At 34.7% G+C, this 26,302-nt stretch overlaps 2 long non-coding RNA genes across 2 annotated transcripts in view; both read right to left on the bottom strand.

The window, feature by feature from the left end:
- LOC127858148 (uncharacterized) overlaps nucleotides 1-25,912 on the bottom strand; it is a 28,384-nt gene extending 2,472 nt beyond the window's left edge. Inside the window, exon 1 of the long non-coding RNA XR_008038774.1 lies at nucleotides 25,856-25,912. This is a non-coding gene — a long non-coding RNA (uncharacterized LOC127858148). The remainder of the gene's footprint in view (nucleotides 1-25,855) is intronic.
- The window catches only part of LOC127858147 (uncharacterized), a 46,746-nt gene extending 20,721 nt beyond the window's left edge, over nucleotides 1-26,025 (bottom strand). Inside the window, exon 1 of the long non-coding RNA XR_008038771.1 lies at nucleotides 25,932-26,025. This is a non-coding gene — a long non-coding RNA (uncharacterized LOC127858147). The remainder of the gene's footprint in view (nucleotides 1-25,931) is intronic.
- Nucleotides 26,026-26,302: the final 277 nt, after the last annotated feature.

Genomic DNA, 26,302 nt, shown 5'->3' with positions numbered 1-26,302 from the left:
ATAAATCTATTTCGAGCATGTGCAATTGCAATCCCCCGTGAAAGCTTTCACGCTGAATTGGAAACACGCAGTGCATCTCATTAATTTGATGTTTTCGTTAAATCAAGTATGTTCGGATAATCTCTGCTTTACGCACATTAACAGCTGTTAACATTGGTATATGCATGCAAAACATACCTTGTGATATGTTTGCACTGTTTGGATATAAATACTCGTTTGAATGTCAAAGTAAAATACCAGTGTACATGTCAGCCTAAATATGTCTTACTATCAAAACTTAAGATACAGTACCACAAATCAACGCTCGTCATTGCCCGGAAGGCTTTCCTTGTAGGCAAGCAAATTCACATTCACATTAAGATTAATGATGCATCTATTGGCTCGGCTTTGTTAATCTCTAGTTTTAAAATTACTGTCGATATAAGGGACTAACTGCATAAATATATACTTTGTTGAAAAAGATAAGCGTTCTTCATTTTGAATCATCACACTGTTGTATTTTTTTTTAATTTGAAACATTTTGCAAGGCCCTTAAATCTTAAAAAATGTATGTCACATAATATGTTTCACATTCCATTCAGTGTTGTAACGATGACTTCATCAATTGGCGAAAACCCATATAAATATAGAAATAGGTATAAAGCAGCTGCGCTTGATAAAGTGCATTTATGTGTTAGGCGGTGAATAACCTATATGTTACTTTAATATCTTTATAATTCCATGTACAATTACATAATCACATAATTACAACGGATAATTTCGGTTAAACACGAGAAGCGGATAAGTATTGATTCATGCGCAGATACAGACGGGGCTCGTTAATCTTACAAGTCAAGAAATATTTCAAGGGTCAACAGAGATGACTTTCTATAATGCTCTTTTGGATGTAGGATTGTCTATAAGATTTCCTAATGAATCATATAACTGACGTGGCTTGGTTTACCCCGAACAAAACTCAATACCTTCACCCATCCAGATCCCATTAGAGAGTTCACTTTCAACAAAAATGTATACTTATGATTAATAAAGTGGTACAAGTAGAGTACTTTTCTAAAGTGAAGTCCCAAGCCAATCCTGGTATAATAGTGGTAATTATGCACTGTACGCGCATTATATTGATATATATAAGTGAATACGTGAATACTTAAATACACATATTAAATTACACAGATGGAGCTAACAATCTAGAAGGCCAGAAGGGTGGAAGCTAAGAGAAGTAATGTGCAAAGCCATGCTTTTTTGCTGTTAATCTTTTAATTAAGTATTTTACAAAAATATTCGACTTTGGTTAACAAGTCTGACGAATTCACCTTTAATTGAAAAATATTGAATAAAAATGTGTGATTTTTTAAACGGCCAAATAAAACAATTTACAGAATATTCATGACTTTAATCTGAAGTTATTTGTTAAGGTCAGATCACTTAATCTTTTTATAAGACTTTCCAAACTTTGCACATACTGACAATTTTTAATCAAACACCAACGTAATCTGTAGAATGTAAAAGTTTCACTGGCTGAAATCATACATTTGAAATTATTATTACAAACTTTGGCATTGTGAAATATAATTACATTGTATTAAATTTGATAGGAAAATAATATTCGTTGATATAAAGGAATGTGTTTCGAAATAATATTTTAAGGTCGTCGTTCTAAACGAGAAATTGCGTTTATCACTATATATTTGGTATACTAAACGCACGTACTACGCCACAGAATGATCGGAACCAATGATCGCTCGTTTCAACTCTTGCTGTCCCCAGTGAATACTAGCATACAGGGGAAGTAACTGAATATTGAGGACCTACCTAATCCTAGTGAGACCTAGTATACAGGGGAAGTAACTGAATACCGAGGACCTATCTGATCCTAGGGAGACCATATATTAATGGGAAGTAACCGCTGTCTAATAACAATTCGTACATATTCGTCATCAAGCCGTAATCTTCATTTATTCAAATCGGATCTTATTTGTGCGCTTTTACGAGAAGTTTTACAAATCTGATTGTGTTCTTTGATGTCTTTGTAGGCGTTGTCAGCGAATACATTTTGTACCCCATATTACATTCATAGACATGCTTAAAGTAAATAAACGTTTAGACTTGTTAATAATGCATGTAGGTTCAACGGGTATTTTTCTAGAACAGTTAAAAACATTCGACGCGTTGATTAAATGTAAGGATCAAATTATCATTTTCTCAATTAGTCTCACGTTATTGGATGCTCATAGATAAATAATAATGCATTACAACTTAATGCGCATGTACATGACCTAATGTTTAATATAATGAAAGAATTAATAAATTATAATTGTTTCATTAGATATTTGATCCGCGTTTTGCGAAGATAGGTATCATTTTATTCAGCCATATTAGCTCCAGACCAACCCACGAGTTCGCGCAGACTCTTAAGATACTACGCTTGCCACTTTGACGTGAGGCAAAGTTTCGTGTTCTTATTAACGGAAAAGGTAGCATCTGACCAGTCTGTGCGAATGGTTTGGTGCTACGCTGATCGCATCGAGCATAAAACATATTTTCGCATGTCGTGGGTCAATGTTATATAACATAACCCATGAATATAAATATTGTATACATATAGCCCTACAGTTAGCCAGTTAAAAGATGGACCAGCATGTACAAGTTATGAAATCAAACCCTGTATACTTTATTATGCTTCTTGTATTTGTTTATGCGAGGGACATTATTAAAATTATTTATAATGGAAACCATAATTTTTATTTACCCGCTATACATGACTTCGTATCTTTGTATTCTTTGGTCCACTTTCAAGAACAGACAGAAAACTAAACGGAGCGTATCATGCAATTAGACTCACAAAAACGCATACATCCCGTGTATGATATCGCTGTAAACGTGTATAATTCTTTGGTCACAGTTCAGCGACCCTGATCAGAGAATAAGTACACATAAAGGAAAAATGTTATATGTACAAATATTACATATCGTTAAAGGTATAGTAAAACAATGACGAGCGGGCCATTATTCGTATTTGGCGGGTCAACATAAATCAATCGGCCCGCCTAGTCGGGTCGATTTTTCATATTTGAAAAGAATCGTATCGCAGACGTCAACTGAACAAAAAGGCGTCCACACTTAGTCTTTTTCTAATTAATTAAATTAAGCCAGCAATAAACGAATTAATAAAAGAACAATAATAATGAAAGGTAGCAAACAATTGGAATAATGAATAAATATCGATTACATATGAAACTGCACTGTAGATGAGATGACATTATTTGCGCTTTAACAGGAGTCATTCAACATACTTTTTTTTGTAAACGATACCCTTACCTCAATCAACTTTATTCGAATGCTTATACATGTTATAATAATAAAATTACAACGACATGCACTTCCATTTTCTGTTCTTTCATCCTTTTATCTAATTTATGTCAAACCACACTTTCAAAAACGGTTGTATCGGTTTCTAATCATTCTGACCGAAACACGATTTACGAAACCAAATGACTGGTCGGAGTGTTTAATATATTTCTTTTAAAGTTCAATTTTACACGTAAAAACCACAATGCAAAATAAGTTTTGGACTCGTTCGATGCTTTTTTAAATAAATATTTTACTGTTAAAGTAACCAAAATGTTCGAATCGTTGTCTTGAAAAACTGGGATGTTTCTTCCCATATATTGCGTCACACGAGATACGTCATAAATTTCGTAATCAGTCGAATGAAAATAAAAGTTTTTGACAATGGACCTTGATACATGTGCGTAAAGTGAAGTCCACACAGGCGTTTGTGGGCCGAGAATTTGGGCTTTCATTGTATTTTAAGTTTAAAAGATCATTTTCTTAGCGGAAAGCATGTTTTAGCGTAAAGTGTCCTCCCTGGGACGACCTGTTCGCTTGTCTATTGGATTTCCTTATGAATCATATAACTGACGTTGTTTGGTTAACTCGAACAAAACTCAATACCTTTCCCCAATTAGATCTCAAGAGTTTACTTTCAATGAAAATTTATACGAATGATGACTATAGAGGTTCAAGTAGAAAACTGTTATCCAAAGTGAAGCGTCTGCTGCATCAGCATGCGAATTTTTATGAATAAAGACATATCTATGATAATAAAAGGCATATGCTGCTGCTGCTGCTTTAAACGCAGAAGGTGAAAAGCCCTGCCGGTCTGTCATCATTTTCTTTTGAATACTTAGTCTCAGGCAAATACTGGTACAATTTTTGTTATTAGGCATTGTACGCGCATTATAATGTTACCTACTAGTGAATACTTAAAAACACATAAATAATAAATAACACAGATGGAACTAACAATCTAGAAGTCCAGAAGGGTTAAAGCTAACAGAAGCAATATGCAAAACCATACTATTTTGCTGCTTATCTTTTCGATGAGTATTTTACAAAAAATGTTCAACCTTTGATAAAAAATGTTATTGAGAAATATTGAAATAAAAGTGGTGGAAAAATGACTTTAATCTGAACTAATTTGTTCAAGCCCTTATCACTTAATTTTTATATAAAACTGTCCAAATTATGTTTTGCGCTTACTGAAAATTTAATAAAACACAAACGTAATGTGCAGAATCTCAAAATTCCACTGATGAAGGCCATTATTTAGGTCCATTTCAAAAAAAGATAATTTAGTGAACATTCAACATAAGCATAATTGCAAAATTCAAACAAACCACACAAAAAATTATTGAAGTATCAAGTTGGAGCAACTGGAGTTCCACGTCTTTATATTACTTGAAAATGGCATTTATTGTTCGAAAATATGTTCAATTGTTATGTTAGTCCATAGCATTATGTTTTTTATTTATTTAACTACATGTCTAATTAACTTTCACGGAAGAAAGGCTTAATGCAAGTACACAAGTTGTCTATGTCATTTAAAGGTGTGCAATAAATATAGAAAATAACAATAATTCCCATCGGAAACAACAGCATTAACTTGCTTATTGAACAGCACCATGTTGCCATCCCGTAAATTAACACATTCTTTAACATCGATAAGACGTTCTGCATCATTGATACAATATATAAATGGTAGAGAGTATATAAGTGAGGGGGTGAACAATCAACTACATTGATATATCGCAATACCATAATCACATAAGAATCACACAGCTTAGCATGATAATGATTATTACATGTATTTTGTGAAAAGAGTGTACATTTTCCTTTCTTGAATGCAATATTCGTATCATGAGATATAACAACGCTATATATCAGTATAACGACATATCAACGTACAAACTTATTGTAAATGTAAAAATAAGCTGTGTTACATGGATGTGAGTCTTTAGCAATATGCAGCCAGTGAACATTTAGATCAGCCAGCACTGTCTCATAAGCGGACAAGTTAACTTAAGACCAGCCTGCATTGACTCATAAGCGGACAAGGTAGCTTCAGACCTGCCTGCACTGTCTCATAAGCGGACAAGGTAGCTTCAAACCAGCCTGCATTGACTCAGAAGTGGACAAGGTAGCTTCACACCAGCCTGCATTGACTCATTAGTGGACAAGGTAGCTTCAGACAAGCCTGCATTGACTCATAAGCGGACAAGTTAGCTTGAAACCAGCCTGCATTGACTCATAAGCGGACAAGGTAGCTTCAAACCAGCCTGCATTGACTCATAAGCGGACTATCATTTAGGCGTAGGAGGTACACACTGTACTGTCTACAGGAGTGGAACGACTGCCGGTGACTAAGAGGTATGTGGTACCCACAGGACCGTCTACAGAAGTGGAAAGACTGCCGGGGACAGAGGAGTAGGTGGTACGCACTGGACTGTCAACATAATTGAACCGGCTGCCGGGGACTGAGGGATTGGCGGTACCCATATGACAGTCTACAGGAGTGGAACGACTGCCGGGACTGAGGGGTAGTCGGTAGACACAGGACTGTCTTCAGGTTGTCATGATATTTTAGAAGCCAGCAGAAGCATTTAATTGTTCAAGCGGCGCTCTAACATGACCGTAATATTTTATAATGCACTTTGGATGAAATGTCAGCTGTTTAACATAGTTCCGGTAGGAAATCCATCCAAATGTCTAGATATGTTTTCATATTGTAATTGCCAATGTGGACATCATTCCACAGACTTTGCTTGTGTCAATGCAGGACCATAGTAAGAATACAACATGATATACCTGACTGGACAAGACACGTGTCCATGTGTCTATAGGTCATGGATATCCTCAAAATTAATATTTGTCTCGAATTCAGTTTATGTCAAACACCAGCTGCTGATACCAAAATTGAATTGATATCTCTAAATGTGAACTTCACATTTGAGGTTATTGTAACAGGGGATACATGCTACATTTAGTAGACTGATGGGTGACATGTGTCTTTCATTGTTTTATAACTGAAATGATGATTGTTAAAGTTGCATCTTTTTCAAGCTGTTTTAAAGTGAAATCGACCTTTAAGTAAAACCATGACCTCTGAGGTAAGGAGACAGGCTTTATACACGAGTTCCGATCATTCAGTGGCGTAATTCGTTCGTTAAGTAATGCATTTTCTAGTTTCGAACGACGACGCTAAAATATTATTTCGATAAAACTCTGAATGATTTATATCATCGAATATTATTGTCCTATAAAATGTAATGCAATGTACTCATACAACACAATTCCAAAGTTCGTTATAATAATTTTAAATGCATGATTTCAACCGTAAATGTAAATGTTTTGACAAAAGCTATCATTCGAATATAGCCGAATTTTTTAATACGTTACTTAGCCTTCTTTTATACTAAAATTTTTCAAATGCTTGCTTATGGTTTTGTATCTACAATAAACATACGTTGCTCCTAGATATCATCACTTTGTGACCCACAACAAATGTATGTTTTGCGTATAGTTATTATACTATGTGGTATGAAATCGGAAAATGTTTTGGTTATTGATATTATGTTATATACAACTTTTCATATATAAATATATGGAACACACACACTTTATAGTTTATATCGACTATGAATATTTTATTGATGCAAGGACGTGTGCTTCTTTTCATACGTCTTATTTTGTTACATTTACCATATATTTCAATCTGAGATATTCAAAACGTAAATAAATAAAACTGACCTTCACTATGTACGAATGAATAAGTGTTGAAGTGACTTTAAACTTGAAAAATATATTTTTATGCGTTATTCAATCAAAGTGTAAACAACAAACAGCAGTGACTTTGACATTTGCAATTTGTGTCATAGATGTTTGGCTGTTACACCACAATTCTTTAAGCAGTGAATACACGTCTTCATTACGTTCATATGACACCTGTGAAAAAGATTTGCTAAATGATAGCGTTGCAGTATAAAGAATTTGACGTCGATAAAGATTCAATACCGCGCGTATGTGGCCGCACACGATCATATAAAAAGCTTTCGAATTGGTAAGCCGGTCAATGTCTTTCATTTTGTTCAAATATTATTTGTAAGAGTAGCAGTACGTTATATATAAAAATATATTTTAGTAAAGGTAGTTAACATTAAAAAGCATCCACTATTGATATGCTTGGACTCTACCTATGTTGCATACTAAATGTCCCTGTTATCGTAATCAAATTCACAGATAATGTTCGCTGCTTTGCCCAGCTATACATAATGATAATGTATACATAACATTGAATGTGTAATAATGTTATGTTTAACCTCGGCTGCTCCTCTAGACATCTGAGTATAACAAAGTCATACCAGCTGCTACATCAAATGAAATCTGAAAATATTTAATTAATTAAGGTATACAAACGGTCAAACGGATGTGCTTCTATTTCCATCGTAAGTGAAAACAGAGATTTGTTAGTGTTTTGCTTTTCATGCCGGAAAAACAGCACGTATCTCAAGACAATTTTCTTTGCTCAAAGTTAAAACTAATAATTCATGGCAAAAGACCTATATAATTATATAATAATAAGAATATTGTCCACATCATGACTGTATCAGGCCAACAATTAAGCATCTATGCAGAATCAGTCCCTAAGGTTGAAATTGAAGATCGCAGTTAAAAGAACAAACAATAAGAATGAAACCATCAACCGCTATTCGGGCTTACATTTGCCCATCACGAATGTTATTGCAACTAACTTAAAAGAAGTGGAAATAATAAGGATCAAAATGTCGAAGCTAAGAGGAACATAGCAATTAAAGATCAAACTTGAGGTCAAAACATAACGCTGAGCATAACTAGTATTGTCAAATAAACTGGAAAAGAGTTACATCGATTACATTACTAGCACCACTGTAAACTTTTTGACGAAAGTCGACGTTTGTGCTTTAGTAACACTTATTTATAACGTCGAATATTAAGATTTTATTTTGCTTTTTTATCCTTGCGTCTCAGATATGTAAATCTGCAACTTCGTTTCGCAAATTGATCTTTTATATGGTTCTGGATTGTTTAATGTGATATTGCATCATTTTTATCTGGAGGTTTCGTTTATAACATATTTGTTTTCTTTTCATTTAAAAGCGAGACTATACGATTTTTATATGTGTTAAATTGTAATACATTGATAACAATATGTTACAATAGCACAAAATAGGAAAGACAAATGATACATTTAAGACGTATTTCATGAAATGCAGCAAATACAAATTAGCGCCCCGAGCCTATTGTGACGAAGATATTTCGTATATATTTCCATCAAGCACTTCAAGGAGTTCTGTATTACAACATGGTGCAATTGTCCTGGTGGACAAATTTGCGAGTTGCCGATTGTCCTGGAATGCAAAAAAACGCAGGATGCCGATATTTTGGATGCCGTTTGTCCAAATACCATTGTTCACACGTTGTTTCTAAGCCCCTTATGCACACACAGCTGATGAGCGCGTGCATGTTTTGATTGGTCATAGGCCGAATGCAGACAATATTCGGATCAGAGCTTGCACGCGCTTGTGAAACTTTGAAGCGTCGCGGCGACATGATCGGAAACACAAGCGCGGCGGCGAAATGGCTTTTAATTCCAGGCGCCGCGGGGCCGCTGTGATTAAACCGCCTGGGGAAAAGCCTGTATAATTATTACAGCATGCGTTAATGACAAATATAGTATGACACCATACTAAGATACAAAAAACACGTAGAAAACACACACAAATAACTCAATTTGTGTTCCCCGCCTAAGAATTGTCAATATAAATCATTTGGGTTAAGACCGGTTTAAAAGGTTTCCTTTCATTTAAAAAAAAAAGGATTCTACATGTTGCATGAGGGTTTATTATTGAAAACGTCGACATTTCAAACATTTGAAATTTATGTCAAGTAGTTTGCCCGTAAGTGCCTCATAATATTAAGTAATTAAGCGACAATAAACAACGCTTATACCAACTGCTATTTTCGAAAAAAAAAGTGCTATACACAACACAAAATATTCCATGCGGTCTAGCGAAACGGCAGTTGTCCCAATGCGATTAATGATCGAATCCGTAAAAAAAAAATTAAATGACTTTTCAGATATTGTGTTTTGTTCAAAACTTTAATAATTCACGTATTTTATTGTATTAACGATATTTGAAGTGTTTGGTCCGTTCAATTATATATACATGTTTGCAATACGGTGCGATTGACCCCGATGGCCATTTTCACCAAAAGAAATTATTGTATAAATAATTCTCATAGTGAGAACTTGCCTGTCTACGTTTATTTATATTTCCTTAAATGTTGCTGACTTCGAAACGAATACCTCAAAGCTTGAATAAGTGAATGCTTCCGATTGAGCTTTTTACGTATAGTTCGTCATATAAACATTGTTTATTTAATTCTAAGTTAGTAAAAATTGAATCACCTACAGAACACTTTTCAACATATTTTAAAGTTTTGTCATTAGTCTAAACAAAAGAAATTCAATACCGGCACATAAACATACACCATCATCGTTTTATTTATTGTTAATGATGTACAATGTTCAATGCACTTGAAGGAATTAATATGATGTGAGGAAATGTTTTTTTTATGTCATGTGTATAATGAATGTATGACAACAATAACGGATTTGGCTGTTGAATTATTTTTATTTATTATAGGCAGCAAAGGCAAACAATTTCAGTACAATAACATTTCGTTCTATATTGCGATCCATTTCTTTCGTCCTTATTTCAAGTCATTCCCTTGTCTGCCTTGTTGTCACGACTTGTCATATCCCTTTTACCCTGAATAAAACAATACGAATATGTTCGATAATTGAACGTAATTCAAATAAATATTGTATTAACAATATATCTGTGTGCATGCAAACACTGTAAGTATTGTGTAAATATATTTCAAATGGTATATATGCATCTATAGTATTTATATCTGATATATGTACACGAAATGTACATTGAATTTAATCAGATTAAACAAATTCATAAACTATAATGTTGTACTAACCTGGGAAATATGGGTTGGATACCCATACCCTACAAAACATCACAACTTAGCATTATTTTATATGCAAAATGGTTGACACGGACAAACAACTGATGAACATAGTTTAGACTTAGTTTGAAAATGTGTTCGATATTTTGAGAATATAATAATGATCTCCGTAAAAAGCTATAATTATAGTTTTATCTAACTCAACGTTTACTCTTTGTGTTATTTATGTAAATTTGTATTATGAAATAAAAGAATCGGTTATCCTGTAACCATTTAATTTTACTATACCAAATCAGATTACTACATAACACTCTCACAAAAAACTCTATCGCCCTTTACTCCGACACGCACAAACACGCACAGACACGCAAGCGCAAAAACAAACGTACACTCACACGCATACATGACGTACACATAAACTTATATACTATTTTTGAAGAAAATCGTATAGCTTATCGATTAAAAATGATTAACATTATTTACAAAATGATTAGCTTTTCTTATTAAAAAAACGATTTGTTTTAACGAAAAGTATAATACAAAATATTTTCAATTTTTAATTTTCCAATGTGGAATAAGTTATTACCGCATGCAAAAATCTTTTGATAAAACGTTGCAAAATCTATATGTTTTTTACCGATTTCAATTGAAACCTTGAAGATAATATGATCCATAAGAAGTTGAGTTTATTTTTTATACGTATTTCTGAGCTACGGCTTTAGGTCTGAATTGCTTTATATAAATCAATAAAGCACGTCCATGTGTTAATTCTTCTTAAAGTGATATTCTGCGCATTTTGCACTGTTGAATAGAGCTGAAAAGAATTAACATGTGAAATGAGTTAATTAAAATGTGGTAATTGACCATATATCTGCAATTTATCTTAATACCAGTTTAAAAAAAAATTAAATATTCGATATTGAACCAATACTGTCACAGTCCTATTGGCCGAGCTGTCTTTTTATTACGATCAGCGTAAGTGTTCGTATGTCGTATGAAAATATATCATTTCAGGAAATCAAAATGATCTGTTAAACAAGATTGTGCCTTTGTGTCGTATGCACGAATCTGCACTAAAACTAAATTTAGATTCACATCGTACATCGAATCATTTAGATTTGTGAAAACAAAAGTACGGTTGATATTCAAATGCATTTTTCCTCTTTCCAGGATATTGTTTTAGTATGTCGATGCTGCATTTACAAATATAAATGTATATGAAGTGAAAACACCAAAACTAAACAACGGTTGCGATAGACACCTATAAACGTAGCATATACTGCTAGATGCGTATAATATAACTTTAAATGACACGAATGTTAACATATTTTTTCATCACAGATCCAATGTTCTCTTTGCTTAATCCGTTTGGCAACACATAAATATATAAATATATGTCGATACCTGGGTTGCAACGAGGGCAGCACTCGTCAATCGGTGTGTATTGCCCATTAGGGCAGTAGATAGGTTGGCAATACACCTTGTAACATGAAGGGTATCCACTATATGTCTGACCAGACACCGAAGCGCAGAGCGTCAAAAGTAACACGAACGAGACGGCTGATAACATCGTTTTACCTAAAATGACGAGATAGCATAAACATGTAGGTATTTCGAATACATAATGTAAAAATAAATAACGGAAAAACAATTCTTTGCTCAAATTAATAACATCACTCCACGAGTGTATGATTACTATGCATTTCATTATTTCAGTATTAAAACACTCTGTCTTGAAATCTTCGCAAACAAATTTATCATTTACCATATCAGTCGCCATACTTTTAAATGTACGTAGGCTCTTTTAGAAAAAATATGTAATGCAGTCATTTATTTCTAATATACAACAAAAGAAGCGTTTGCTTCAAAACATGTCAAAAATACTGGTCTAATTTGTGTAATTAAGCACTTTTAGCTCATTATATTGCTACCTACCAGTGGATACTTAAACACTTTTTTAATTTCACAGATGTAGCTAACAATCTAAAATGACAGAAGGTTAGAAGCTAACAGAAGCAATATTCAAAACCATACTATTTTGCTGATAAACTTTCCGATGAGTATTTTACAATAATATTCAACCTTTGATAATAATATTGACGCACCCACTTGTTATTGAGAAATATTGAATTAAAAGTGTTGGTAAAATGACTTTAATCTGAATAAGTTTGTTCATGGGAGATCACTTAATCTTTTATAAGACAAAATGTTAAGTTTGCGCTTACTGAATTTAGTTATTACAAACATCAACGTAATGTGCAGAATCTCAAAGTTTCACTGATGAAGGCCATTAGTAAGGTCCATTTTGAAAAGAGGATAATTAAGTGAACATTCAAAATAAGCATAATTTCAAACTTTAAACTACCCACAATACAATTATTTGAGAATTAAGTTGGAGCAACTGGAGTTTCACTTGTTTATATTTCTTAGACATAGTATTTTGTTGCTCGAAAATATAAATTTTCAATTATTATGTAAGTCCAAAGCAATATGTTTTTTTTATTTATTTAACTCTATGTCTAATTAACTTCACGGAAGAAAGGCTTAATGCAATACACAAGTTGTCTATGAAAGAACAATTATTCCCATTGGCAACATCAGCATTAACATGCTTATTGAACAGCAGCATGTTGCATTCCAGTAAACTAACACATTTTTTAAAATCGACAAGACTCTCTGCATCATTGATACAATTTATAATTGGTAGAGTGCATATTAGTAAGGGGTGGAAATTAAATACATGTATATATCGCAATACCATTATCACATAAGAATCACACAGCTTAGCATGACAATGATTATTACATGTATTTTGTGAAAAGACATTGACAATATGTAGCTTAGTGTACATTTTCCTTTCTGGAATGCAATATTCGTATTATGAGATATAACAACGCTATATATCAGTATAACGACATATCATGGTACAAACTTATTGTAAATGTAAAAATAAGCTGTGTTACACGGATGTGAGTCTTTTGAAATATGCAGCCAGTGTACATTTAGACCATCCAGCACTGTCTCATAAGCGGACAAGTTAGCTGTAGACCAGCCTGCATTAACTCATAAGCGGACAAGGTAGCTTCAGACCAGTCATAACTAAATCAGTAAATGTGCCTTTTAGTGTTCCAAATAATGTAAAATCTTTTATCTTAAAATGTTGATGTCAGACAATATTCTGGTGTACATATGTAAGTTTACGGGTACATGTACATGTCATATTCATGTTTCATTACAGTTATGATTTCAATGCAGAGTCGGTTGAATTCAAGTCTATTATTCTTTATTAATATAACCTTTAGATTTTGAAACTTACTTGTTTTAATTTAATTTCAAACATGCATATGCCCCTGGCATTTTTAGGCGGAAAGTTGATAATGATTGCCCGCTCTGTACTTCTGTGAGAGGTTATGTGATGTGATTGCATATGAAACTCTTGATTCTTATTTGTATGCCCCCTGATCGAAAGATCGGGGGTATATTATTTTTGGCCTGTCTGTCATTCATTCATTCATTCTTTCATTCATTCATTCATTAATTCATTCATTCATTGTGTGTGTCCCAAAACATAAACCCTGGTCATAACTTTTGCAAGATTGAAGATATTTGAAGGCATGTGTATCTCATGGAGCTGCACATTTTTAGTGGTGAAAGGTCAATGTCATTCTGCAAGGTCAAAGGTCAAATATATGGCTTCATAGCGGCGCATTAGGGGGCAATGTGTTTCTGACAAACACATCTCGTGTTCTATCTCTGATGTTTCATCCATTATCTTGCGTCATCATATTACTGTGCATTATATGTAACTGTATCAGGAAGTATTGACACTCGTTGTGCTAATGCAGAATCAAACTTGAAAAGATTTGTGTTTGCCAGTATAACATGGTATTTGTTAACTTCTATTACAGTTTCACATTTCAATGCTACTGGCATGGTCTATCAGTTCATGATGGGTCCCTTAACAATGTTAGCATATTTAATGATGCACATTGTATTATTATTTTATTGTGATAATTTGGAAGTATATTAAATGGACCCATGTGCGGTTATGTGTTAAAATCGTCATTCTTTTTCTCCGTAATCCTAATGTTTACATGTTTGTAGGTCAACATTAACACAAAAATAAATCATTATTATTTCTATTTTGGGTTTTATTTGTAGAAGTACATGTTGAACACACGGAATGAAACAAGCAGAATTTTTCGAAAAGTGTGAAACTACCATAATGTATAACAGTTGGTTATAAAAAAAGTAATACATTAACATGTTCCGAATAATAAGGCTTCTTATAACGCATAATGATAATTATTCCAGAAGGAGCTAATAAAACACTGGGTTCATATCATCAAAGATCGTACGACAATCTTAATTTACGACTAAAATTTGAAAAGTAAATTATACAAGATATTGATAAATATCCACGCAAAACATATTCCGAAGGTAAGAGACTGATGAAATGAATAAATGTACTCAAAATTAGTAATAATATACCTTGATTTTTTTAAATGATGTTTCTTTAAAATATGTATCGTATTCTAAATTTGTCGTACGATGATTGTTGAAACGGTCCCACTAGACCTGATAAACAAATTAACTATTTGCCATGTAGTATGTGTGTATAAAGCTTAATAATCAGTTATTAAAGTACCCCAGCATACACTTGGGAATTTTATTTCACTGCTTCTGAATATCACAAATGGTATCTTATAAAGAAATCTTTCAGAAAGCTTGATATCATAATTACAGGGGATTTTCATCATTTTATGCCCAATTTAAAGATAAAATTGGCAAATTACCTTTTTAAATATTTATTTAACAACCTAAACAACATGATGTAAAATATTGTTTTTTTAGTTCTTGGTGAAGACTTTAAATTAAACCACTTAAAATATCATCAGTACAGTTATTCCAAATGGATGCTTATATGAACAAGTGTGTATTGATAAATAGTATTTAATTCTTTTAAACAAAAATAATATTAAAATGTCCCAAACAACACAAATGTTTTAAGGTTGCTAGAGTATGTCAGGTTACATATCTGATTAATCACATATTATTGCAGAAAACGGATGAAAATGAACAAAACAAAATGTTACAAAATTTAATGTCTAAATGACTACAAATAATATCCATTTCATTAACTAAAACCACTAAAGCTGTTGGAACTTTCTGAACTAGAAGAGCTTGTTTCAACATCAGATATGTCCTCCGTCAAAGCTTGTACAACAGGATGTGCGTACAAATTACAGTCTGGACTACCACAATTACATTGTTGTTCACAAATATCACAACACAAATGTTTTAGCAGGCCCTTATTATCATCAGTATTATATGCACTCAATAACAAATTCCTGCGACATTTTGAATCATCACTTATGTAATTCTTCATATCACTATCAATTCCTTTACAATGTCTGCCACAATTTAATAAAAGTGCCATTGCCTGAGTTCCATCTCTACCTGCCCTTCCAAACTGCTGAACAAAAGTATCCATGTTCTTCGGAACCCCATAGTTTATTACTTGATTTACCCCTTTAAAATAAACGCCCATGCCAGCACCACTAGTTGCCACTAACAGTCTAATCAAGCCATCATCATGTCCCATGTCTTTTTTATATCCTCCTGTACATTTTCTGCAGTCTGGGAATGATACATATGCACATATTGTATGCCATTATCCAGTTCCATTCTTAACATTGTATACACATCAGAGCAATTTTTTATGGATGTACAAAATATAAGGTATCTTTCACTTTTTTCTTTCTTGTTTTTGATTGAAGTTTCCAAATACTTGAACACTAAACTAAGAGGCAAGCTTTCCTTATACCTATGACAAAATAATTTGATATTTTGACGATCTGGACTGTCAACAATTTCAAAATAGTTTTGCATACAAAATAGCTGTTTCACTTTAGTTCGAGCAGCTTTATTTGCCGTGGCAGTGATTAATAAGATGGGACACTCGACCAAAGAACGAACTTCTCCTAATTTCCCAAACCACTCGCGAAATGGCATCTTCTCCTGCTCACTGTCAGCCTATCCCCTCAACATAAAGAAGTACATGAACTTGTCTTCATTTGTGATGCATATTTTACTCAATCACATGCCTGACTCATTATTAAATAATAATAATATGACTTGTTATTTACTAGCTAACACTATTTATTTGTATTTAAACCGGCTCCAATACTTGTAATATGTGTAGTTTGACTAACATGAAGACTATTGTACTATCAAATATAGAATTGACATTCAAAATGACATTAACATGACAATTAAACACGTGTATTATACATATGTCTGCACTTAAAGGTTTTAATAACATAACTTTTGTTTATATATTGTAGCATCAGCCAGTTATACAAATACTACACAGCTAAAAGAGCTACATAAATACTACACAGCTGAAAGCGCTAGACAATTACTACACAGCTGTTCAATTTATTACAATTATCAAACTAAAGCTGTTTTTTTTCACACTGTAACACAAGTGTATGGTAGGTTGGTATTACTTTTTACCAGTGTATTATTGTATAAGCCTCATTCACAACAGTAAGTTTAATCGATGCACTGTTCGCCATCATGTCCCTCCACTTTTGAACGCCAAGAAGATACTCCGGGGAAGAATAAATAAAGTCATGCAGATAAAATATCTGATTCTTCATTACGATCTCGTCCGATAAACGAAGCTTCGAATCCGAGGGAAGTCAGGTATTCACAATGTTCTTTCATTATTGACAACAGTGGAGTAACGACAACAACTTGACTGCCAGTGCACTGATTTCTTTTGATAAATTGATATATTTGATACTCAAAGCTTTTCCCTCCACCTATCAGAGTGCTTAAAAAGAGATCGCGCCCATGTAATAGATTAAAGATACTTTTGCTCTGAAAGTCGTTTAAATTCTCAATTTTAAAGTATTTGCATGCATGTCAAAATTCCATCTCTACGGACGACGCCATTTTGAGAACAAACCCGAAGTCTCTATAGTACGAGTTGTATCATTGGTAAAAAATATCCGCATCAAACCGTACTGGATCCAATGGAATTACTGGATTTGACACACCCTAAAACGGTGAAAAGAGTTCGTAATGTCCCACGGTCGATAAATGGAGAGTAGCGGAATGGGTTAAACGTGGGTATCCGACGATGGTTTCCGCGCGAATCGGCTCAAATAGTTATTGCTCATCAGAGATTTTTTTATGTGCCGGTGCCAGAGGGATAGGTGTTACCCAATGGACTGTCTGAATCAGTGGACCGACCTCCGGGGACTGAGGAGTAGTTGGTAACCACAGGACTGTCTACAGGAGTAGAACGACTACCGGGGTCTGAGGGGTAGCTGCTACCCACAGGGCTGTCAACAGGAAAAGATAGTCTGCCGGTGAATAAATGGTTGGTGATACCCACAGGACTGTCTACATGAGTGGAACGGCTGCCGGTGACTGAGGGGTAGGGACTGTCTACAGGAGTGGAACGGCTGCCGGTGACAGAAGGGTAGGTGGTACCCACTGGACTGTCTACAAGAGTGGAATGACTGCCAGTTTATGATGGGTAGGTGGTACCCTCGTGACTATAGGAGTGAACTGACTGCCGGTGATTGAAGATTACGTGGTACCCACCGGACTGTCTACACGAGTGAAACGGCTTCCGGTGACTGAAGGATAGATGCTACCCATAGGGCTGTCTACATGAGTTTAACAACTACCGGGGACTGAGGGGTATGTGTTACCCGCTGAATTATCCACAGGTGTGGAACGACTGCCTGTGACTGAGGGGTATGTGGTACTCACTTGACTGTCTACATTAGAGGAACGACTGCCGGAGACTGAAGGTTAGGTGGTATCCACATGACTGTCTACAGGAGTGGAACGACTGCCGATGACTGAGGGGTAGGTGGTACCCACTGGATTGTCTACAGGAGTGGATCGACAGCCGGGTACTGAGGGTTAGGTGGTCTCCACAGGGCTTTCTACTGGAGTAAAACGACTGCCGGTGGCTGGTGTATAGGTTGCTGGAGTGTCAACAGGAGTATAACGACTGACGGTAACTGAGGAGAATGTATGTATTTACAACAGGACTGTCGACAGGAATGGAGCGACTGCCGATGACTGAGGGGTAGGTGGTACCCACTGGACTGTCTAAAGGGTTGGAACGACTGCTGGGGATATAGGGGTAGGATGTGAGCACTGGACTGCCTACAAAAGTGGAGCGACTGCCAAAGACTGAGATGAAGGTAGAACCCAGTGGAGGGTCAACAGGTGTAAAATGATTCTCGGGTGACTAAGGGGAATGTATTACCCAAAGGACTGTCTACAGGAATGGAGTGACTGCCGGGACTGAGGGGTATGTGGTACACATTGGAATGTTTACAGGGTTGAAACGACTGCCGGGGACTGAGGGGTACAGTAGACTCTCTGAACCGGACTGTCTCGGGACCGGCCTGATCGTCCGGTTTTCAGAGAGTTCCGGTTTACCAAGAGCATGCATATTGCCGAAATATACATGGTATGCATTGTGAACAGAATAACATAAGAATAAAACAAACCATATACATTTACATGTACAATGTGGTAACTGTACGCAGGTACTGATGATGTTAGTTGCATTCTTAAAAAATGTGTTTTTAATCGATTCAAAGCAAACAAAATTCCATACCGACTTGTTTTGATTAATCCCAAAGTGAGCGTGGTGCTTTATACATGTACGTACGTGGCATTTGTCATATAGGCGAGTGATAACACAAATAAGATTGTTGTAGATACACGATTTATTATTCAATACATACACAGTTTGTTTTACATGACTTAATCGGACTCTCATAGCGCGGAAACGACTTGACACCTTTATGGTATGTTTAATCCGATTATCGATAATTGCGCGAGCAAAATGTGTGACACCGCACTCGCTGTGCTGACTAGGTATTGTTATTTTCACGCCTCGGGCATCTTGAGAATTTTGACCGTCCGGTATACTCAATGTATTTTACGTTGAAAATGACCAAATTTACGGAGATACCCGTCCGGTTTCCGGTTTTCAGAAGGTTGGGTTTAGTCAACATTTTTTAACAAAGATATAGAAGGAGAAAATACGGGATTGGCCCGACCGTCCGGAATAGGGAGAGTTCTGGTATTCAGAGAGTCCGGTATTGGCAGCGTCTACTGTAGTCGGTAGCCACAGGACTGTCTACAGCTGCCACAGGACTGCTAGGATTGAGTAGTAGGAAGTAGGTGTTACCCACTGACGAGTAGGTAGTATACACAGGACTGTGTACAGGAGTGGAGAGACTGCCGGTGACTAAGGTGTATGTGGTACCCACAGGACTGTCTACAGGAGTGGAACGACTGCCGGTGACTGAGGGGTAGGTGGTACCCACTGGACTGTCTACAGTGGAACAACAGCCGGGCACTGAGGCGTAGGGTACACACTGGACTGTCTACCTGAGTGGAACGACTGCCGGTGACTAAGAGGTATGTGGTATCCACAGGACCGTCTACAGAAGTGGAAAGACTGCCGGGGACAGAGGAGTAGGTACCCACTGAACTGTCAACAGAAATGAAACGGCTGCCGGGGACTGAGGGGTTGGCGGTAGCCACAGGACTGTCTTCAGGAGTGAAACGACTGCCGGTAGCTGAGGGGTTGGCGGCACTCATATGACTGTCTACAGGAGTGGAACTACTGCCGGGGACTGAGGGGTAGTCGGTAGCCACAGGACTGTCTTCAGGTTGTCATGATATTTTAGAAGCCAGCAGAAGCATTTAATTGTTCAAGCGGCGCTCTTACATGAACGTAATATTTTATAACGCACTTTGGATGAAATGTCAGGTGTTTAACATAGTTCCGGTGGGAAATCCATCTAAATGTCTAGATATGTTTTCATATTGTAATTGCAAATGTCGACATCATTCCACAGACTTTGCTTGTGTCAATGCAGGACCATAGTAAGAACACAAAAGGATATACCTGACTGGAAAAGACACTTGTACATAGGTCATGGATATCCCCAAAATCAATATTTGTCTCGAATTCCGTTTATGTCAAACACCAGCTGCTGATGCCAAAAACGAATTGTTATCTCTAAATGTGAACTTCACATTTGAGGTAATTGTAACAGGGGATACATGCGACATTTAGTAGACTGATGGGTGTCATGTGTCGTTCATTGTTTTATATCTGACATGATGGTTGTTTAAGTTACACCTTGTTCAAGCTGATTTAAATAGAAATCGACCTTTAAGTGAAACCATGACCTCTGAGGTAAGGAGACAGGCTTTATATACGAGTTCCGATCATTCAGTGGCGTAATTCGTTCGTTGAGTAATGCATTTTCTAGTTTCGAACGACGACGCTAAAATATTATTCCGATAAAACTCTGAATGATTTATATCATCGAATATTATTGTCCTGTAAAATGTAATTCAATGTAATCATATAACACAATTCCAAAGTTCGTAATAATAATTTCAAATGCATGATTTCAACCGTAAATGTAAATGTTCTGACAAAAGCTATCATTTGAATATATCCGAATTTTCGAATACGTTACTTAACCCTCTTTTAATATACTAAAATTTCTCAAATGGTTGTCCATGGTTTTGTATTTACAATAAACATACGTTGCTCCTAGATTTCATCACTTTGTGACTCACAACAAATGTATGTTTTTCGTATAGTTATCATACTATGTGTTATGAAATCGGATAATTTTATGGTTATTTATATAATATTATAGACAAATTTTCATATAAAAATATATGGAACACACACTCTTTATAGTTTATATCGACTATGAATATTTTATTTATGCAAGGACGTGGGCTTCTTTTTATACGTCTTATTTTGTTACATTGACCATACATTTCATTCTGAGATATTCAAAAGGTAAATAAATAAAGCTGACCTTCACTATGTACGAATGAATAAGTGTTGAAGTGACTTTAAAGTTGGAAAATATATTTTATTCGTTATTCAATTCAAGTATAAACAACAAACAGCAGTGAATTTGATATTTGCAATTTGTGCCATAGATGTTTGGCTGTTACGTCACAATTCTTTAAGCAGTGAATACACGTCTTCATTACGTTCATATGACACCTGTGGAAAAGCTTTGGTAAATGATAACGTTGCAGTATAAAGAATTTGACGTCGATAAAGATTCAATACCGCGCGCATGTGGCCGCACGCGATCATATAAAATGCTTTCGAATTGGTAAGCCGGTCAATGTCTTTCATTTTGTTCAAATATTATTTGTAAGAGTAGCAGTACATCTGCTGTACGTTATATATAACAATATATTTTAGTAATGGTAATTAACATTAAAAAGCATCCACTATTGATATGCTTGGACTCTACCTATGTTACATACTAAATGATCATGTCGTAATCAAATTCACAGATAATGTTCGCTGCTTTGCCCAGCTCTACATAATGATAATTTATACATAACATTGAATTTGTAATAATGTTATGTTTAACCTCCGGCTGCTCCTCTAGACATTTGAGTATTACAAAGTCATAGCAACTGCTACATCAAATGAAATCTGAAAATATTAATTAAATTAAGGTAAAAAAAACGGTCAAACGGATATGCTTCTATTTCCATCGTAAGTGAAAACAGAGATTTGTTAGTGTATTGCTTTACATGTCGGAAAAAAATCACGTTTCTCAAGACAATTTTCATATCTCAAAGTTAAAACTCATAATTCATGGCAAAAGACCTATATAATTATATAATAATAAGAATATTGTCTTCATCATGACTGTATCAAGCCAACAATTAAGCTTCTATGCAAAACTAGTCCAGAAGGTTAAAATTGAAGATCACAGTTAAGAGAAGAATCAATCAACCGCTATTCGGGCTTACATTTGCCCATCATGAATGTTATTGCAACTAACTTTAAAAGAAGTGCAAATAATAACGATCAAAATGTCGCAGCTATGAGGAACATAGCAAGTAAAGATCAAAGGTCAAAACATAACGCTGAGCATAACTAGTATTGTCAAATAAACTGGCAAAGAGTTACATCGATAGCATAACTAGCATCACTGTAAACTTTTTGACGAAACTCGACGTTTGTGCTTTAATAACACTTATTTATAACGTCGAATATTAAGATTTTATTTTGCTTTTATATCCCTGCGTCTTAATTATGTAAATTTGCAACTTCGTTTCGCAAATTGATCTTTTATATGAATCTGGATTGTTTAACGTGATATTGCATAATTTTTATCGGAAGGTTTCGTTTATAGCATATTTGTTTTGAATCTTTTCATTTGAAAGCGAGACTATTCGATTTGTATATGTGTTAAATTGTAATATATTGATAACAATATGTTACAATAGCACAAAATAGGCAAGAAAAATGATACATTTAAGACGTATTTCATGAAATGCAGCAAATACAAATTAGCGCCCCGAGCCTATTGTGACGAAGATATTTCGTATATATTTTCCTTCAAGCACTTCAAGGAGTTCTGTATCACAACATCAATCTGATGCAATTGTCCTGGTGGACAAATTTGCGAGAAGCCGATTGTCCTGGAATGCAAACAAACGCAGGATGCCGATATTTTGGATGCCGTTTGTCCAGATACTATTGTTCACACGTTGTTTCTAAGCCCCTTATGCACACACAGCTGATTAGCGCGTGCATGTTTTGATTTGTCGTTGGCCGAATGCAGACAATATTCGGATCAGAGCTTGCACTCGCTTGTGAATTTTCAAGCGTCGCGGCGACATGATCGGAAACACAAGCGCCGCGGCGAAATTGCTTTTGAAGTCCAGGCGCCGCGGGGCCGCTGTGATTAAACCGCCTGGGGAAAAGCCTGTATAATAATAACAGCATGCGTTTATTACAAATATAGTGGAAAACACACACAAATAACTCAATGTGTGTTCCCCGCCTAAGAATTATCAATATAAATCATGTGTGTTAAAACCGGTTTATAAGGTTTCTTTCATTAAAAAAAAATGTTGCATGAGGGTTTATTATTGAAAACGTCGACATTTCAAACATTTGAAATTTATGTCAAGTATTTTTCCCGTAAGTGCCTCATAAAATTTAAGAAATTAAGCGACAATATACAATGCTTGCACCAACTGCTATTTTCGAAACAAAAACGTGCTATACACAACACAAAATATTCCATGCGGTCTAGCGAAACGGCAGTGTTCCCAATGCGATTAATGATCGAATCCGTAAAAAAAAAATGAAATGACTTTTCAGATATTGTGTTTCGTTCAAAACTTTAATAATTCACGTATTTTATTGTATTATCGTTATTTGAATTGTTTGGTCCGTTCAATTAGATATATACATGTTTGCAATACGGTGCGATTGACCCCGATGGCCATTTTCACCAGATGTAATTATTGTATAAATAGTTTTCATAGTGAGAACTTGCCTCTCTAAGTTTATTTATATTTCCTTAAATGTTGCTGACTTCGAAAAGAATACCTCAAAGCTTGAATAAGTGAATTCTTCCGATTGAGCTTTTTACGTATTGTTCGTCATATAAACATTTTTTATTTAATCACCTTAAGAAAACTATTCAGCATATTTTAAAGATTTGTCATTCGTCTTAACATACGAAATTCAATACCGGCACATTATCATACACCATCATCGTTTTCTTTATTGTTCATGATGTACAATGTTCAATGCACTTGAAGGAATTAATATAATGTGAGGAAATGTTTTTTATGTCCTGTGTATACTGAATGTATGACAACAATAACGAATTTGGCTGTTTAATTATTTTTATTTATTATATGCAGCAAAGGCAAACAAGTTCAGTACAATAACATTTCGTTCTATATTGCGATCCATTTCGTTCGTCCTTAGTTCATGTCATTCCCTTGTCTGCCTTGTTGTTACGACTTGTCATATCCCTTTTACCCTGAATAAAACAATACGATTATGTTCGACAATTGAAGGTAATTCAAATAAATATTTTATTTACAATATATCCGTGTGCATGCAAACACTGTAAGTAATGTATAATTATATTGCAAATGGTATATATGCATCTATAGTATTTATATCTGATATATGTACACGAAATATACATTGTATTTAATCAGATTAAACAAATTCATAAACTATAATGTTGTACTAACCTGGGAAATATGGGTCTGGATACCCATACCCTACAAAACAGCATAACTCACCATTAGTTTGGATGCAAAATGGTTAACATGGACAAACAACAGATGAACATAGTTAAGGTTTTGTTTGGAAATGTGTTCGATATTTTAAGAATAAAATAATGATCTCCGTAAAAAGCTATAATTATAGTTTTATCTAACTCAACGTTTACTCTTTTTGTTATTTATGTAAATTTTTATTATGAAAGAAAATCCTGTTATCCTGTTACCATTAAATTTTCTTGAACATGTTTTACTATCCCAAATCAGATAACTACATATTAACATTCAACATTCTCACACAAACTCTATCGCCCTTCACCTCCGACACCCACACACACGAAAGACACGCAAGCTCAAAAACAAACAAACACTCACACGCATACATGACATACACATAAACTCATATACTATTTTTGAAGAAAATCGTTTAGCTTATCGATTAAAAATGATAAACATTATTTATAAAATTAATGTGCTTTTCTAATAAAAAAAACGATTTGTTTTAACGAAAAGTATAATACAGTATTTTCAATGTTCAATCAACCAATGTGGAATAAGTTTTTACCGCATGCAGAAATTTTTTGATAATACGTTGCAAAATCTATATTTGTTTTACCGATTGCAATTGTAGCCTTGTAAATAATACGTTTTTTTAAACGTATTTCTGAGCTACGGCTTTAGGTCTGATTTGCTTTATATAAATCAATAAAGCACGTCCATGTGTTAATTCTTCTTAAAGTGATATTATGCGCATTTTGCATTGTTGAAAAGAGCCTAAAAGAAATAAAAGGTCAAAGGAGTTAATTAAAATATGGTAATTGACCAATTATCTGCAACTCATCTTGCTACCAGTTTTTTATAAAAATTTTTTTTTATATTATATTCGATATTGAACATGACTGCCACAGTCCTCTAGGCCGAGAAGAACTGTCTTTATATTACGATCAGAGTTAGTGTTTGTATGTCGTATGAAAATATATCGTTGCAGGAAATTAAAATGATCTGTTATACAAAAGTGTGTCTTTGTGTCGTTTGAACGAATCTGCACTAAAACTAAATTTAGATTCACATCGTACATCGAATCATTTAGATTTGTGATGTACTTTTTCTCTTTCCATGATATTGTTTTAGTATGTTGGTGCTGCATTTACAAATATATGTGTTTATGAAGTGAAAACACCAAAAATAAACAACGGTTGCGATAGACACCTATAAACATAGCATATACTGTTAGATGCGCATAATATAACTTTAAATGACACCAATGTTAAAATATGTTTTCATCACAGATCAAATGTTCTCTATGCTTAATCCGTTTGGCAACACATAAATATATTACTAATGTCGATACCTGGGTTGCAACGAGGGCAGCACTCGCCAATCGGTGTGTATTGCCCATTAGGGCAGTAAATAGGTGGGCAATACACCTTGTAACATGAAGGGTATCCACTATATGTCTGACCAGACACCGAGGCGCAAAGCGTCAACAGTAACACGAACGAGACGGCTGATAACATCGTTATACCTAAAATGACGAGATAGCATAAACATGTAGGTATTTCGAATACATAATGTAAAAATAAATAACAGTAAAAACCATCATTTGCTCCAATAAATAACATCACTCCACGAGTGCATGATTACTATGCATTTCGTTATTTCAGTAATTAAGCACTCTGTCTTGAAATCTTCGCAAACTAATTCATCATTAGTTATCATACTTTTAAATGAACGTAGGCCCCTATAGAAAAAATATATCATGAAGTCATTTATTTCTAATATACAACAAAAGAAAGGT

The sequence above is a fragment of the Dreissena polymorpha genome, chromosome 14 (genome assembly GCF_020536995.1).
Source record: "Dreissena polymorpha isolate Duluth1 chromosome 14, UMN_Dpol_1.0, whole genome shotgun sequence".
Lineage (NCBI taxonomy): Eukaryota > Metazoa > Mollusca > Bivalvia > Myida > Dreissenidae > Dreissena > Dreissena polymorpha.
This window is presented reverse-complemented; position numbering and strand designations above follow the sequence as displayed.